The sequence below is a fragment of the Lissotriton vulgaris genome, chromosome 9 (assembly GCF_964263255.1).
Source record: "Lissotriton vulgaris chromosome 9, aLisVul1.2, whole genome shotgun sequence".
Classification (NCBI taxonomy): Eukaryota; Metazoa; Chordata; class Amphibia; order Caudata; family Salamandridae; genus Lissotriton; species Lissotriton vulgaris.
Window position 1 is genome coordinate 1100852834 of NC_141697.1, and position 19499 is coordinate 1100872332.

The following is a 19499-nucleotide window of genomic DNA, read 5'->3' on the forward strand; positions in this document are numbered from 1 at the left end:
TATGGAAGTCTTGGGAAGTGTTTTTAGTGATCACATACTGATTTGCTTTAAAATTGACTTCATTTGTGATAAGGTAGGCTCCTGGAATTTTAAAGGTGTTACTGTAGGGTTTAATGTAACAAATGGTAGAAGCCACTGGAACACTCAAGTAACCTCTAAACTAAAAGTGCACTTATCTAAAGTAATAAGAGATCAGCTGCTCTTAGAATCAGTTGAGTGTGACTGTACTCAACCTGATTTATTGATGTCTTTTCCCATAATATTGGCCTTTTGGCTAAATCTCGCAAATCAACTCATGTCCCTGTTCAACTGAGACCATATTTTAAGCCATTGCTCACTTTACATAGGGAAAAAAATAAACTAGCGAGGGCCCTGTTCCTGTATTTTTTCACATGAGCGAAGCAATTTAGTAAACCTGCTAAAGAGGAAAAGACAGACGAAAAACACTCCCTAAGGCAAATGAAAGAAGATGATGCATGGACACAGCTAAAAGAGGCTGCTTCAAAAAATATTTCAGAAAGGTACTTGGAAATATTCACCAAATGCTGCGGCACTAGGGTGAAATCTCCCCCAATACCCAAAAACAAGAGGATTGGAAACTTTATTTGCTGGAATTGTACTCTGTGAATTTCGATTCCTGCTGATCTGATATTGTGGCATTGGATCAGTCCATTTTATTGATGAAGTGGTCGGCACTATTAAAAAAATGAGATCCTCAGGAGCAATGGGCCCTGATGAAATTCCCATGACGCTAATCAAAAAGGAGCCTTTTTTGTGGGCTACCTACTTAGCTCCACTATTTAATGTTTGCTACTCCAATGGGAAAATCCCATCATCTGGGTCAGGAAGTATTTTAATTCCTCTATACATAAAGGGCCTGAGATAGCATCCAGGTAATTATCGGCAAATAGCCTTACTGGATGCGACGGGGAAAATATTTGCACGGAGAATCCTCGATCACCTTACAGAATGGGTGGTAGAGAAAAAAGTTCTCCCCATTGATCAAGCAGGCTTTAGTAAAAATGACTCTACACTAGATAACATTTTTATATTGAAACTAATAGAGGAAAATACACAATCTATCGTAATTCAAATATATTTATGGCTTTTATTGACTTCTCCGCAGCCTTCTATAAGGTAGATCGACCTTTATTATTGAGAAAACTGCAAAAAATGGGCTTGCCTTCCCCCCTGCTATCCTTGATCATAGCACTCCACACGCAAACTTGGTGCAAGATATTAATGGGTGGAAATCAAGGATTATCAAAAGTAATCCTTACTGAAAATGGACTCAAACAGGGTTGTTTGTTAGCACCGCTGCTTTTCTCCCTATTTATAGCTGATTTATCCGATTGTTTTGCTCAAGCTGATGGAGATGCCCCGAACATAAGTACCCAAACTTTTGCATGTCTACTTTATGCAGATGACATAGTAGTAATGGACTTAATCCCTATTGGGTTGAAAAAAAAGTTGGTTTTCCTACAAAAATATACTGTGGGCCACTTATTGAAAATAAACGGATCCAAAAGTAAAGTTTTAAGTTTGAAAAGTACTAAAAGTAGAAAATCATATACTTTTAATTGGCAAATCGGCCCTGAAAGGCTGGAGGTGGTAGATTCATACCTTTATTTAGGTACATTTTTAACAAGCAGCTCAAAAAATATACTTCACATTTCACACTGTACTAGTAAAGCTACATCGCACGCCAATGGTTGAGCATTTTTTACAGCACTATGGGTAGAAGACATTTTTCACACTTATTGACAGTTTTTACGGCAAAATCCCTCCAAACCTGCTTTATGCGATTGAATCAATCCCTGTTAAGGACTGGCAATGTTTGGATAAGGTTGAAGGTCAGATACTACGTAAAATATGTAATTTTAACAGGATAGTTCCAACAGTGGCAATTACATTGTAATTTGGTTTGATAAGCTCCTATACTGAAGGCTTATCCAGGGTTTTACATTAGGGTTAACAGCTAAAACATAGCGAGACAGATTCACTAAGAGGTGCTCTATGCCATGAAATCTTTGATGCTAAGGCAGGTAACTACCGTGACTTCTCATTGGCACTAAAGCCTTTAGTATACAAGAAGAATTAGTGATCACCCTTCCATCATTAGGATTTAAGTCACACCGAAAACCTCTGAGTGGCAAAACTAGTTTCAATAGAGACATTCAATCCTGTAACCCTAAAGAAAGATTAAAACTAATCATTAGGACAAACTCACTGAGAATTGCACAAAAATAGTTATTTTGGAATTTAGAACATGGTATTCGACGCTTGCTTATTTTAGTTCAAATGAATCTTCTGCCTTTAAATGACCTTACAGCAAACTGGTCTCAGAATCCGAATAATGGGAGCATTTATAATTTATGTATGCTGAGTACCCAGACTCTGGACCATGTTTTGTTTGTGTGTCCAGCTTTGGCATCAGGCCGTTATCGCTGGCTTCGCACGATGTTTTTACAAAACTATGTTAAAAATGTAGCATCAAACATTGAGCTTGCTATGTGTCCCCCTCGGTGAATCTTGTGTGGGGATTTCAACATTCATTTAGATGCTAATTTTAGCCTGTTCAGCAATGCCCCCAATCTTAGTATGGAGGTTTAAGATTTTTAAGTCCTTGCAGGGGTTATGCTAGGAATATGGTTTGGTTGATATTTGGCAGATTTAGCGGGCGGCTGATTCTGGATACACATTTTACTCGGCACCTCATAGACGATTTGTATAGCTGGACTATTTCTTCGTGTCCAACTTAATAACTGGGATAACCAATTGCGAGCTTTCACCTAGAATAATCTTGGATCATAGCCATTTGTCAATCCAACTGTGCTGGGAGGTCAGCAGTGTGCTCCCACCCCTTCCTGTTTTAAAAGGCTCCCTTGAGCCATGTAGCTGACGAGCTAGTGGAGATGCACCGGTGCGCCTGTGAGAGGTACTGAGACCTGTAAGAATTGTGTAAGCCTGCTCAGCAAACCCCAGAAGAAAATCTTTTTTGATCTCTACTGATGAAGGATAAAATCCAGAAACACATGTGTCTAGAGATGACAGCACTAATCTGCACCAACTTTGGTGGAACACTCCAGCAAAATACCAAGTTAGCACACACTGCAAACTGCATTTACCATAATGCTAAGGGGCGAACTCTGCTGTGAGGTCAGCAGTGAGCTCCCACCCCTTCCTGTTTCAAAATGCTTTTGAACAACACACAGCATCAAAGCGGTTCTTCTATTTATAATCGATGATTTCAAATGTACCTGGATCAGAGAAATATATTTATGACATTATCCTATGAGATTTTCACCACGTTTGACATGGTTTGTGTTGTTTCTTATATTAAGCAGATAATCTAGGGCATGAGAATCAGTTTAATCCCTTGTGTTATCCCTTTTCCCCCTGTCTTTCCCATGACATGGTATTTACCAACATTCTATTGTCAGTTGGACCTCTGCGAGAGCAGCTGACAGAACAGCTGATGTGGCTGGGAGCCTGTTGAAGTTTTGGAGAATAAAGTACCTGAAACTTTATTACAGTGTCTCCTCTTGCTTGCAATAGTAGGCCACGCAATTTTGCTAAGGTGTCTTGCTGCACCAGGACTTGATATCTCTGCATATAATTGAATGGTATCTATTTTGACTGATCACACCGAAACAGTTCACATTATTTTATTGAGTTTTGTGACATAATGACATGAAGGGATACAAAAAAATAACAGCAAAATAGTCTTACATTTTAGTTTAAATTTGAATTAATAGTGAAGAAAGTGTTACTCAATGCAATCATGCTATAAAATCCATAAAAGAAATAAAAACAAGTTGGGGGCTAAATATGCAATACTAACTAATACAAACCAGTTTACAATAAGCATTTCTATAATATTAAGAGAAACAGTTAAAGTCTTCCAAACTGATTATGTGAGATTGTGATGGATCTTATTCTTATTGAATGAAAATTCAATCCAATTTCTCATATATGATTTCCAATCCCACCAGACAGTTGAAGATACATTAATCACAGATTTACAATTTAGAGTAATACATTTGATAGCAGAAGAAATTAGTAAACCAAACAAATTACCATTCATATACAAAAGTGAGAATGAAATTATTATCATTTCATGTGTAAGGAATGATCAATTAAAAAAAATTGAGAGATTTCCACCAGACATTTGCCCAGAAGTAAGATATCAGCGGACATTCAAATAAATTATGTTTCACAGACCCATTCTTAAGTTCCTATACTCACTGCTGGGTGTGTCTCATAATGGCATTAGTTGCTTTCACTTCCGCTTCTTATTCTTATTGTGTCATGCCCGCATTGTCTAGCTGGGCGCCCCTCTGCATTTTTCAACTCCCCGGTGAGGCAGACGCAGACAGAAGTGATGCAGATGCAGACGTGGTGCAGAGTGTACCACGAGCCCGGTGCTGAGAGTCCGGACATCGGAGCTTAAAGCCCGGAGCCTACTGCCTTGGATTGCCTTGGAGATCAGAGTGCTGAGCAGGCACATAACCTGGTGCTTGGAATAGGGAACTCGGTGCCCAGTGCCACGGAGATCCATTGGCACTCGATGTAGGTGTGGCCTAACTCCCTGCACCACTGGCTCCTCAACCAGGGCCAGCCAACGTGCAGGAGTGAGTGCGGCAGCCACGTGGCTGCCGCAAAGAGCGGGCCCCGGGAGTTGCGGAGGAGGCCCGGTCAGACCGGGTGCGGCTTGTAGTTCCCCAGCACGCCCCCACTCATGCCAGGCATGCCAAGTGTGCATCTCATGCTGTTCCCTCTCACTGCCAGGAACGGCCACAGGAACAGTATAGCTGCAGATAGCCACCTAGTGGCAGCCAGTTGAAGTCCCCGCCCCAAGCCCATCAAGAGCCCACAGAGGTATTGAGCACGGTAACGCTGAGCCGGAGGACGGGTGCTTAGGGCAGTGGTGGCGGTGAGGAGCTGCAAGGGTAGTGAGGGACTGTTGCTGCCCCCCACCCAGAGAGTCTCCCCACCCAATTTTTTAACAGGAGTAGGAGCGCTAATTATAGTGGCCCAGTGAGAGCCCACAGGACAGTAATATTCATTGCTAGCAGATTACACCATTGCATGAGCATCCACCATTCAGCTAACAACAGCTATTAGTACAATTACCCAAACCTATGATGAGGTCACTGAGAGTCAGGAAGGAACCAGACAAAAATCATAAAAAACTCAGGATGGAATCTACAATTGAAACTACAGATATGGTGGCAGCCACATCACTGTTGGATTCAAGACAACCTAGTGCATTACCGGGATGTGGGTATCAGCCCTCCAACCAGCCCACTAGCTCCCACGGTACGCCAGCCGCACAAATAATTACGGAGGTGTTAACATCACCAGTCACTTCTAACGCCCAGGATCTAAAACACAGATTAACAGCACCCACAGTTGCTGGCACAAAAAGGACAACTATGAGATACTATTTCAGAAATACTGCTACGAATAAATCGAAATTAAATAACTACAATGAAATTTCACTTTCCATCCAGACATGCTCGAAATCAGATTCTGCTCAATTAAGAGTACAGGCCATAGCCCATGATGGTCCCAGTGGGCAAGCTTGCAGCCCAGCTTTAGAGGACACCCCAGAAAAGGAAAAACACCCCTTATTAAAATTCACTGAGGCAAGTTTATCACCGCGGGGATTCGATGAATTTCCCTATGACCCACTAACTTTACATTTAGATCTTGTACATGGATCCTCCTCAATCACCATATCAAGTGACGACTCTCATCCTAAATCTAATCCCAACTCACCCTCATGCTTTTTATTTCAATAAAAAACCAACACAGATGACTCAGTTACGAGTAAAAAAGTACCTAGCCCCCAAGCTGCACAATGGACAAGGTCAACACCAGGTCAAATCAAATTGCTAACCCCAAAAACTTTTTCAGACTCAGTCAATCAGTACAATCATAGGGACCCTTCGGGTGGTAATTGTGACATGTGTACTTCTCGAGACCTATCTTTTTTCAAAATTGAGTCCAACAAGACCTTGCACCCCTCCGAAGGATGCCATTCCGCCGAACCGAACGTACTTTGGTCACAACTTCTGCAAACCATTCAATCCACAGTATCAGCATTAACTATCACTTAGATATCCTAGACCTACAGGTTGATCTACTAAATACACTTGCGGTGTACACTGCTGGGATAGATCAAAAATCTGAAGCTCTCAGCATGCTGATCAAAAAAGCACAATCCAAAATTCAATTAGCACAAGAAGTATGTTAATATTTTCCAATAATAGACAGCCTGTCCTCACTTTCTCAATTTCTTCCAACACTATTAACTGAAATCAGGAAATTACCTTTATCAAGGCAGGACTGCACTCCGCAACAGGACCCCTGCTCAACAGACGCAACCATGCTTGTTGCTCACAAGGAGCATAACACAAAGCAAGGATTCATTAGTTGTAACATGGTCCCTGTCTCTACAACATTAGCCACGCAAACAGCTACCCCAGCGGCCAAACCTACACTCGACAACCGAAGTGTCACTACGTAGAGCAGCCCCAACCATCAAGATAAATTAGCTGATGGAGATCAGAACGTATTAGCGCCTGACCAGCTGACCATGCAAAAGCCAAAATTCTCACCAGGCAGGAGGGTTACAGTATGTACCAAATCTGACAACGGTATAACAAACAACTCACCACAAGCACACAGGCTGAGTAAACGAGAAAAAAGCCTTTAAAAAAAGTGCAATAGACACAGTAGAAACTCAAAACACAATTAGTAACTATTTTCTAAAACAAAAAATTATCACATCACCGGGTTCAATAAGTACATCCAGTATTATCAGCAGTTTGTCTCCGGTTCATCAACCATATCCAAACCAAAACTTGACCCAACAAGTAACTTCATCAGCAATATATTCCCAGATTGAGCTTAGGAAACCACCAATTTTATTATATATAAAACACAAGGGTACCTAAAGGTGCATTAAGCTAGGGACCTTGGGGGGTTTATGTATTAACAGAGACAATGTCCCTAGACCAGAAAACAATACATTTCAATAAATATAGACTAAATAGTTCTATATCAAATGTCCAGCCGGACAGTTTAATTTCCAATGCATAAAGTACATAAAAGTTAGGTGTGATACAAGTGGGACACCAGCCGGTGTCCAACTAACACACTCAAGGGGGGACAGACAAGAGATTTTTAGGCAAATTGTGGCAGTCTGAATATCATAAGTCATACACAGACAATCCAAATTATACACATATGCAAATAATGAATCAAAAGATAAATAAGCATTTAGTGTATATAAGTCGACGACGTTTCGAACCCTATTGTAATACAAGGTTCATCCTCAGGACAACAAGAGATTGCCTAGAAATTACATATATACAGAATGCCCACACTGTGGGGTTATTTTGCCAGAATACACAATTAGGGAAAAGAGAGGGAAGGGGGAGGCAAAACAACAACAAATTAGAAACATATATGGCCTTAATGTTTTTAGATTTTTTAAACGCAAAGAGTGGTTTTTCAAGTTGGAGACGCCCTGCGTTAACCACAGGCCAGTGTTTCTTAATGCTTTGAGTGATAGCATTGGATGCAGGTGAGAAAGTGGTTACACAAACCAACCGGTTCTGTGTCTTGATGGGTTTAGGCTCAAGTAATACCTCTCTAGGGCAGTACCAGGAACGTTTAAGGGAGGAGCGAATTAGCTTCCGTGGGTACCCCCGCGCCCTTAGCTTGGCGCTCAATGTTTTGGCCTTCCTGAAATAATCCTCATTCCGGTAACAATTTCTACGTAATTTAAGAAATTGGGAGTATGGTAACGAATCTCAAAGAGCACGTGGATGGTGGCTTTGGTAGCTTAGAAGGGTATTCCGTTCGGTGGGCTTCCTATACAGACTCGTAATAAGAATTCCATCCTTCTCCTGTATATTGAGATCTAAAAAGGGGATGTTGGAATGGCTGGTTGATAGCGTATAAGTTAGACCACTACAATTGCTGTTGAGCCAATGTAGAAATGACTGGAGTAAGTCTTCTGAGTCAGTCCAAATCATAAAAATGTCGTCGATATATCACCTCCACAGTGTGATACCACTGTGGAAGGGATTGGGCGACGACAAAATACAGCCACATTCAAGACTGTCCATATATAAGATGGGCAAGTTGGGGGCAAAAATTGCCCCCATAGAAGTACCCTCGATCTGGCCAAAATATTGGCCATCAAACAGGAAGTAGTTTTTAGTCTGACATATCTCAAGTAGCTGTAAGATGAACAGGGTTGGTATTCTATGGGGCCTAGGTCGTTTAGTTAAAGTGTCCTGAATAACAAGCATAGAGTCATTTTGAGGGATAATAGTATACATAGGGCCATATGTATCAACACATTTCCCCATAGACACAGAATGGGCAAAACCCTTTGATACATCTGGCCCAATGACTCTACATCCAGAATAAAAAGTACACTGGACATGGGGTCAAAGGGATACTCCTTTATTATATTGATCATGTGCATACTATCACGTATGTAACATTCAGTTGTTGACACAAAGTCCTTAATGAAATGATTCACAAAGAGGCCCGGAGGTTCTAGCACTGAACCGCAACCGGACACTATGGGCCGTCCCGGCGGGTGCTCAGCGTTTATATGAACCTTAGGGAGTGTGTATATCACCGGTATCCTTGGTGATTTGGCATTGAGGAACAGATACTCCTTATTACTCAGGAAGCCACACTCCACACTCGCTCAGCATAGTTCGTTCAAATGTATGGTGGAGGTTCACCTTACACTCTTCGCACCTCACCTGATAGGCCTTCTTACAATTCCCCGACACGGTTTAAAAGATTTAAAAATACATTGTGCCCATGTTGTGATTGTCATTCCTTGTGATATCATTATGATTGCATGCTCGGTCACGGACCTGTACTACATCGCTAGCGCTGTGTACACATGCTTTTACCCTCTTTGGCTGTCACTTTCTCTATTTTGCATGCACAGTCAAATTAGGTTTACTGCCTTTTTTTTTGGGGGGGGGCTCTATTCTTCTGGGTCATCTGCACGACTTATCGTGATTGGCACCACTATGGTCCTACAGGGCACACCTAATTACTAGCAATGAATGGTTGACATGCCATATATGTTTCTAATTTGTTGTTGTTTTCCCTCCCCCTTCCTTCTCTTTTCCCTAATTGTGTATTCTGGCAAAATAACCCCACAGTGTGGGCATTCTGTATATATGTAATTTCTAGGCAATCTCTTGTTGTCCTGAGGATGAACCTTGTATTACAATAGGGCTCGAAGCGTCGTCGACTTCAATACACTAAATGCTTATTTATCTTTTGATTCATTATTTGCATATGTGTACAATTTGGATTGTCTGTGTATGACTTATGATATTCAGACTGTCACAATTTGCCTAAAAATCTCTTGTCTGTCTCCCCTTGAGTGTGTTGAACCTAATTTGGCGACAAATAGCTCTAATGCCAAATTGTTCTTAATCCCGGAGTATATCTCTCAAGGTCCGCATGGTATCTTAAACCGAGGGAACATCCTCAGAATTTTTAAATCAATCCCAGAACAACGCAACTTGGAATCCAACAATTTAATTTCAATGGAATTCAAACCCAGTGACAGCAATCAAACAACCGAAGCAACACTAATTACATTTGCATAGGAGGCAACAAAGGAATTGGTCCAATCATTGGCAGATCAATTTAGCAGTTGGGACATAAAATGTACAACTCCTAGAGACCTACGGTATCCGTTAGACCTTGCAAATCCCCTGGCCCTTACCAGTCACTCAAGACATCCACCTTTTTCAAAACTAAAATTGTCTCGAAGCCGTACTTTAGATGAAAATGATGATCCAGCAAGAGAGCGACAAGCCACCTTAGGGGCCGACTGGACCTGGCTGCCAGAAGCCCTGTCTAGGGGGTCGAAAGATTGAAATAGCACCTATCCTAGTCTAATAATAGGTTACCGAACATCAAAGGCTTTATCGCAAAATCCCAATCCATTGATACGTTAAAATTGATAAAAAAAATACAACATCATATTTCTCCAGCAGACTAGGTTGGTGACAAGCATTCCAATAGAAGGTTACCTGTAATTTAGGTCTCCTGCCTCGAGATTGCATAAGTACGGCAGACCTCGGGGTAGACTTTCGATTTATGCTGCCTGTAAATTAAATTTAAACATCAATCAGCTAGAATTTGAAGAAGACTGGATTATCCGTATGAGAGTCAGACGCCTTAACTCGACTAAAATCTCTTTCCAAACATTACAGAGGAGTACGTCGATATACATCCAGCAGACTTGTTACACCTTACGGCCCAATAGAAACCTGCCTGTAACAGGCAGACTTAATTGGGATAATACACAGTTCTACAGTTTGACAGCTTGGGTTATTCAATACTGAATGGCCGTTTTCCCATGGAGACTTCAGCAACTTGGACAAGAACAAACGGTCACACCCATTCATTTTTAGACTTCACGCTAAGTAACAACGAAATGCTTCCACTGATAGAGTATTATTTCATTGCATCACAGGGAGGAATTGATCATCATCCTCAAAAAATCAGCCTATCCCTTAGTGTCACCCGTCATGCGACAATTAGTCAAACAACAATTGGAATTCACACAGAGAATCACAAAAGGCTAAAATGGTCAGATCACTCAGTCCCCACAATTATGACAAAATGTAGAGCTCTTCTAGGAGTAAGGAGAGAAGTCGACATTGCACTAACAGAAGCATGGGAATTCTTCTCATATCAACTGCTTAGCAAATTCCCCTCCATTTCACAAAACCACCAACCAGTAATCGATTACTTATCTCAGCACTAGAAAACAAAAAATTCAATGTAACTCATCCTTACTTCATGCCAGGAAGTGTCTGAAAAATGCTCAGTTATTTCAAATCTGCAAGCAAGCCTAAAAAGCATTTAGGCAAGCAATGGACCGAGACAAACAAACAATTGACGATCAGTTTTGGCTGAAATTAGTACATGCCAGCGAAAATACTAATCCAAAGTTATTTTGGTCACTTGTGAATAGGAGGACACTGGGCTCTAAAGCAGTGAAAACATAACCAAAGCCGAATGGGTATTGTTTTTAACAGATCAATTTAAAGAACCCAAAAATGGAGAGGAAAGATTCAACAAGCTCATACCACCTGAATTTTACCTCTATTGGAAACAACGAGTACAGGAAGCAAAATGAACCATCTGCTCACACTCAAGTTACTAACACTATTGTCATTGCGAACCAGCAAGAAGAGCTAGCTCTTGTCTAAGACATCATAGGTTCCTGAAGTTCTGAGATCAAAAAAGCACACATCATAAGCAACGCCTGGTCAGATGGGGCTCCTGGGCCCAATGGTCTTCGCCAGGCCCTGTATAAAGCAGATTTTATGCTGTGGTCTAGACAGCTAGCCCTTTTATTCTCTTACTGCTGGCAGAGTCATCATATACCAGAGTTGGGAAAGGAGCCATTATCCACCCAATCTTCAATTTAGATAGAGAGCCGACCCAAAGATTATAGGATGATAGCCCTCCTGATTGTCGAATCCCAACATTATGCTAGTCTGTTGCTTGAAGAGCTGTTGTCCTGGGCACACAAAAACCATTGTCTACCTTTTAATCAGACCGGATTTGTGGCCAAGTCGGGAACTACTAGTAATCTGCTCACTTTATCTGTATTGATGGAGAAAGCATCAGCTTTGAGAATGTCACTCCATTTTTGCTTTGTCGACTTTTAAGTGGCCTTTGACCACGTGCCTTGGGGATTGCTATGGTATAAAGTGCAGAAATGGGGAATCTCTCCAGCCCTCTTAAAGGCAATAATCCAACTCCACTCAAATACTATAAAGTTGGGAGACGGCTCTCACGTCTCAAGAAAAATACCAACCTCATTTGGCGTTAAACAAGGATGTATACTGGGACCTCTCCTTGTTAACCTTTTTATTTTAGATCTATCACAGCTACTAGACAATGTCAACTCCCACCCTCCTCAACTAGGCGGAACCTGTATAAGTGATTTTTTATATGCAGAGGACCTTTTTTACTCATTTTACTTTTCTTTTTTACACGCGGGTCGATCTCCAGAGGCTTCTCGGCCAGCTGATTCCCTATTCAACAAGTAATGACCTGGAATTAAACTTATTGAAGGCAAAGACAATTACTTTCAGGAAACAGAAGCAGCCGAGTGGCGGATTGCATTTTAATGGCAAAAGTGTAGTAACTACAACATCATATAAATATCTGGGGGTTGATATGGATTCAAAGGGAACGTTCTCAAAACAGAAGTAAGTGGTTGGGTCCAAAGCCCTGTCAATTGAATCAGCTTTTACAAAGCTGGTAAGGCAGCTACTTGGACCAAGCCTAACCCCACTTTTAACAATCATGACAGCTAAGATTACAAATTGCTTATCATGTGGCCAGGAGATAATGCTGGGGAGTAATCTTTATATGGTGAACAAAATAACAACAAGAATTTTTAGGCGAGTATGGTAGCTGCCGAAATCCTCATCCCCAGCCCAGATAAGACTTGACTTCGGCCTATTCGATCACCAAGGGGTTGAGGAGGACGCCTTCATCAAGCTGTGCAACAGTCTTCATAATTTGGGGTAACAAAATCTGGAGGCTAGGCTGTGGCAAGAAATATTAAACAGCCAAGTAGGACAAAAACATAATTGATACCTATAGCACTCACTGCGACTGCTTGATGTTAACGAATACTGGGGAATTAGCCCACCCCAGCAGGCACTAAAAATTTGCATTAAAGAAGAGTCTGACTCTGGTCTTTTCATTTGGGCAAGGCACAACTGGCCAAAAGAAAAAACGGTCCTTTCAGGGTTAAAGCCCAGAGTAGAGGCACCCTATTCATCAAGCACATACGCAGTACTATGGAAAAAAGGTTTTCGGCACTGAGGTTGGGTGAATGGCCTTTTCTGCACTATCTACCGGACTGGCACCTTCCAAGTACCAACACTGAGCGCAGAGGTTGCAGGTGCCCCTCATAATTGATTGAGCAAGTGGCATGTGTCTGTCCCACTTCACTCAATGACAGAAGGATTCTACTACGGGCGACTGGAACAAACTTACGACGCTTAACATCCGGGTCACCAAATGTGTTTATAGAAGAATGAATAGGAGTTAAAAGGAGTTCGATGTCCAATATAAATAGTAAATGAGATAGTGGGCTCCCCTGCCTAGTGCATCTAAACAGTGGGAAAGGGGAAGAAGTAATGTAGTTAACAAAAACCGACCACAGATGCGTCCACTTCACCTTCAGGAAACCCACCACACACCACCGCACCCAACATCTACCACGCCGCTGCTGGGGCAAGGTCACCAAGGACCAACTGACTACCACCCTCGCCCTGAGACCACCCGCCGACCCCACCGACCCAGAAACCGCTGCGACCAACCTCAAACAATGGATCGACGACTGCGCGAACACCCTCGCCACTCTCAAGACCTCCACAACCAACCACACCAACAAGAAAGTCGCCTGGTTCACCGAAGAGCTCCGTATCTCCAAGCGCACCTGTCGGAAGCTGGAGAAGGCATGGTTCCACGACCGAACACCAGACAGCCACACAGCCCACAACAGTGCCACCCGCAGACACCACCAACTCATCAGAACCGCCAAGAGGACCGCCTTCAAGGACCGCCTAGACAACAACGCACACAACACCAAAGAGCTCTTCAGCATCGTAAAAGAACTCTCCAACCCCAGCTCCAACACCAACGTCATCCTACCATCACAAGACCAGTGCGACTCCCTGGCCACCTTCTTTCACCGCAAGATCGCCGACATCCACAGCAGCTTCAACACGGCCAACCCCGCAATCGCCACCGAGTCCACCACCTGCACCAGCCGCCTGACCACCTGGTCCCACGTCAGGGACGAAGACACCGCCAAAACCATGAATTCCATCCACTCCGGATCCCCATGCGACCCCTGCCCTCACCACGTCTTCAACAAAGACAGCCCAACCATTGCACCCAACCTCCGGAAAACAATCAACTGTTCCTTCGAGACAGCAACCTTCCCAAAAAGCTGGAAGCACGCCAAGATCAACGCCATTCTGAAGAAGCCCAAGGCGGACCCCAAGGACCTCAAGAACTTCCGGCCCATCTTCCTGCTCCCGTTCCCAGCAAAAGTGTCAGAGAAGATCGTCAACAAACAGCTAACCCGCTACCTCGAAGACAACAACATCCTGGACCCCTCCCAATCCGGTTTTTGCAGCAACCACAGCACCGAGACTGCCCTCATCACCGCCACCAACGACATCAGGATCCTGATGGACAAGGGAGAAACAGCCGCCCTCATCCTCCTGGACCTATCAGCAGCCTTTATTTTATTTATTTATTTATTTATTTTTGACATTTGATTAAGCGCGAACAAATGCCCGTGGGCGTCTCGGCGCTGTGACGTCTGCAACAGATTCTCCAAGTGCTTATGTACATTTTGAGGTATTACTGATTAAACAGCCAAGTTTTTAACTGTTTACGAAAAGACCAGAGAGAAGGGCTAGACCTAATTGACTGAGGTAAGGTATTCCACAATTTGACACAGTCTGCCACCGAACGCTATCAGCACACCTCCATGACATCGGAATTCAAGAGAAGGCCCTGGCCTGGACAACATCCTTCCTCTCCGGCAGAACCCAGAGCGTTCGCCTCCCACCCTTCCCCTCAAAAACCACTGATATCATTTGTGGCGTCCCACAGGGATCCTCCCTCAGCCCAACGCTGTTCAATATCTACATGGCCCCACTCGCCCACGTCGCATGACAACATAACCTCAACATCATCTCCTATGCCGATGACACCCAGCTGATCATATCCCTCACCAAAGACCCCCACACCGCCAAAGCCAACCTCCACAGAGGAATGAAGGCCGTAGCCGACTGGATGAAGGACAGCAGACTGAAGCTGAATTCAGACAAAACGGAGGTGCTCATTCTCGGACCCACCCCATCAGCCTGGGATGACTCTTGGTGGCCCACATCACTAGGCTCAGCCCCGGAACCCACAGACCATGCACGCAACCTGGGGGTCATCCTTGACTCAACCCTCTCCATGACCAGGCAAGTCAACGCCGTCTCCGCGTCCTGCTTTAACACTCTCCGAATGCTCCGGAGGATCTTCAAATGGATCCTCCCCGACACAAGAAAAACCGTCACCCAGGCCCTTGTCACCAGCAGACTCGACTACGGAAATGCCATCTACTCAGGAACAACAGCCAAGCTCCTGAAACGATTACAACGAATCCAGACCGCCTCGGCACGACTGATCCTGGTCCCATTGCCATCGAAGGTTATACTAAAAGAAAAATATTGGGAAATGATTGCGTACCGAAATTGGAATACTACTATGGAGGGTTGTTTCCTGGAGTGTAAAGCTGTCCGCAACTTTGGGATGGTATTACAAAATCGGGAGATAGAAAGCTCTATCTCCAACTTAGAGCGGGGTCCCTTCCGATAAGATCATTAACAGGAAGGTGGTCTTCAGGCCGTTCCAACATGTGCCTGGTTTGTAAGATTGACAAAGAGACCATTGCCCATCTTCTTTTTGTATGTATAGCTTATAGCACGCCAAAACGAGTTTGGTTAAAAGCTGTTTGCAGGCTCTCAGGTACAAGGGGCAGTGCGGTGGCACTAAGACTAATTTGCACTAGCACATTACCGATTTCATATGCAGTTGCAAAATATCTCGGATGGGTTTGGGCCATTAGGAAAAAAGATTTGTCATGATTAATTCTATCCCTTTTAGTATGTATATGATTTTAGAAATTTTAAAATGTATTGAATTCATGTGTAATGTAAACAAAAGAGTTTATATGATCTTCACAAATACATGACTTCTGAGATTGTTTTAAAAAAATGTAATATTGTTAAACTGCTTTTATCTGTATTTTTATATGTATGTGTTAGTTAGTTATTGTTAATTGAAATGAATTCATACCAGCAAATGGAGGTTTTAAAAATCATGCTTTTATGAGTTTTTTTTATCTCAAATTTGACTTTGACTTTGATTCTTCCCAAATGCAGGTTCTGCTTCACAACCTCAAGTTTACTTTTCCCCAGAAACCAATGTAGATTTTTCCTAACCTTGCATCCCCGAGACCTAAAAAACATATTTTTACTTTTTACAATATTTCCTTTTAAAAAGTGTCAATCAGAGAAATTAGCTAACGTGTTAAGTCGGCTTTGCAAACGTATTGGAGTAAATGATAGCGTCATCCGCATAAAGATGACAACCCAATTCCAAGGGGCCTAATTTAGGCAAATCTCCATTACACTGCCCTATCCGGCTTGGCAGATCACTAATGTACAAAGAGAAAAGAAGAGGTGCCAATAGGGAACCTTGCTTCAGCCCGTTATGAGTTACCACTTTTCTTGCCAGGCCTTTGTTGCCTCCCATCAACACCTGTTTCCATGTAGTGGTGTGTAGCGCGATGATCAATCTTAGTAATTCGCCCAGAATCCCCATTTTAACCAGTTTCCTCCACAGCATTCACCGGTCAACCCGGTCAAAGGCCGTGGAGAAATCTATGAAGGCTGCATATAAGGTCATCCCTTTATGTATTGGATATTTTTCGATCAGAGTTTGTAAAAAGGTGCTATTATCCAAGGTGCCACTGTGCTTACGGAATCCCGCTTGCTCTGCAGGTACAAGATCATTACCAAATGCTCAATCCTACAGATGAAGAAGTACACTCTTAGCAAACACTTTTCCCACTGTATCCAATAAGGAAATCTGCCTGACCCTTTTTATATAATGGGACCATAATACTTCCTCTCCAGGAGGGTGGAATAATTCTGTAAGAGTAGCAGTAAGAAAACACCAGTAAAAGAACATGAGCCCATGATTCGCTGTCTTGTTTAATAATAGCTTTCGGGATATCATCCGGGCTCATTGCACCAGAGCACTGTGCCCCTTTAATAAAACTCTCTATTTCCTGACAGGAGGTAGGACCAAAAATATTCAGCAAAGAGTGCTCTGGGATTGACTTCAAATTAAAACCCCTCCAAGTATTTTGAGCATATAGCTGTGAAATATATTGGGTCCATTCTGCGTCAGATATCTAAATGGTTTCTGCCTTAGTTCTAGTATTGCAGAATTCAGCGATTAAGGTCCAATATTTACGTGAGTCCCCAAAGCGTGCAACCTCCCTCAGTTTATTCCTTTTGGAGTCCTCCCCCCTACGTTCAGCAGCATTGAGTCTACTTCTTAACCTTTTGTAACCTAGTGATTCCCCTCTGCTTAGACAATAAGGCCTGCTTAAATGGGTCCCTTAATAAAGCATTCAAATCCTGATTTAGCTTTTTACCTTTCGTGAAGTAACTGCCGTTTTATCAATACCATTACCTATTTTTTTACTCTAAATTGGGCCATATGCTTCTCAAACCAATTGATTGGGTTTTCCTGACCAGGGGCAGAGCTCGCATTTTTAACATACCTCCCTAGACTTATCAGATTTTTATTATCTCAAAAGATTCGCCCATTTGTTCTATTAAACTTAATTGTATAATTTGTTTAATTCCAATCATCAGACAACTAAAACTCCAAATTAGCATCTACTGATAAAATACCATGGCCACTTAGATCAGTACACAGGATTTTAAACTGAGTGCATGCGCCAAAGTGTTGATACAATACCACCATATAGTTCATTAATGACTCCGCCAGAGCAGCGTGGAATGTATAGGATGTGGGTGAGTCCTTTGGAAATCTCCCATTAGTTCTTAAACAGTCCAGAAGGCTCAATCCTCTCGTATCTGATCGGGTCTGAGTGGACAACAACATTTCAGGGATGGGCCAAGCGTCTTTCAGTTCTTGGTTACTAAAGGCTCAGTGGGACCAGTTTGAGATTTTGTCATTAAAATTACCTACCAAAATTATATGGGTGCAATCTTCAGAAATACTGATTCTATGCACAAAAGAAACAATGGAGTCAACAAGAACGTAGGATACCCTACCAGGAGGAATGTATATGTTTGCCAATGGGAGTGAAGAAAGATGACCTTGTGTTACTTTACCCAGGGTCAGTTTTAAATACATATAAAGTTTTGAAGAACGAATAAAGACCAGAGGGTTTCAATTTATACTTTGCGCGACCCTTTGCTGAGGGTTTTGCTGCACAGCAAAATACAAAAACATTCTCAAAACTAAAATCTGTACAGTGCCCTGTTTTCCATCACCCCAATAAGGATACAATTGAACTAAAAAGAGGTTGAAACAATTTTGAACAGCCCTTCATCCTCTTGTGTCAAAGAAGTTAAAAGTTTTGTGTCATTCATACCCTGTACTTCCATAAGTGGTGGAGCCCGATGCCTCGCAGTTTGCGATTGGTGGAATATTGTCCCAATGAGACCGCAACACTTTTTCCGTGGCAATTGCCTCCAAGAAGTTGTTCCCTGCTAAATGCAATCATATCAGCATGGAGAAATAGTTGATATCTATTAAAGCATCCTTCCAAGTATGGAGACTTTACCACCTAGGGTCCCACCATATAGTGATCATTTATTTAGACCAAACAATTATTTTTCATAGTTCAGTCCTCAGACAATCAGACAATTGCACTGGGTGTTATTTTTTCAGGGAGCTTGACTTTGTTATAACATATTGTTGTGGAGAAGTGTGGCTCAATGGTTAGAGCGGCAGACCCTGATGCAGAGGTCTGGCTCGGACCAGGGTTCAATTCCCACCTTTGCAGGTCTTGGGCTCAAATTCCCCGGACCTGATAATTCTCGCCTCGGTGCCTATTCTAATCATGGGTCCCACTCTGCAACTCTGGGCAATAGCTTGCTTAATCTCCACAACGGCTCCAACAGCGCTAGGATGCCTGGCATCACCTTGGGGGTGCCCAGGAGTGGGCACTTCACTGGGAAAGGCCAGGAAGGGTTCCACAGTGGTGTTTGTACAGTGCCTTGAGACCCTTTCAGGGGTGATTCATGTGCTATATGAGCAATACATTTACATTTACATTCTAGGAACAAAAAACCTCAAAGCACATGTGTTATCCAAACTTGGCAAAAGACACACAATTGATATACGGAATGCAGAGCAAATCAAAACATTCACCCCAGTCTAGAGATCTGGGTTAAATCCATCATTCTTTTGCTCACCATTCTAAATCAGTTTAGACCTGGCCATATGCAAATCAGTCTTGACCCTGTGCCTCAAGGGAACAGTCCAGCCCGACCTGCCAAGCCCTGTCCTCCCTGGACCAGAAACAAACACCTAGGACTGGTTTCGGGGTTTCACCCCCCTTTAGCCAGGATAGGTTGATTCCAGAGGCACAGTGAGCCCAGGACCCATGTCTGAGCATACCTGGCGCACTTAGGGCGAGAAAGAAAAGGCACACAATTGATGGACGGAATGCAGAACAAATCAAAACAGTCACCCCCAGTGAAGAGATCTAGGTTAAATTAAATCCTGGCTGAAGAGGGGTGGCATGGTGAGCACACAAATGATGGATTTAACCCAGATCT

The 19499-nt window shown here is 42.8% G+C and overlaps 1 pseudogene; it reads left to right on the forward strand.

The window, feature by feature from the left end:
* Positions 1-459: 459 nt before the first annotated feature.
* Positions 460-19499, forward strand: part of LOC147692858 (TRAF-type zinc finger domain-containing protein 1-like) — a 29675-nt pseudogene continuing 10635 nt past the window's right edge.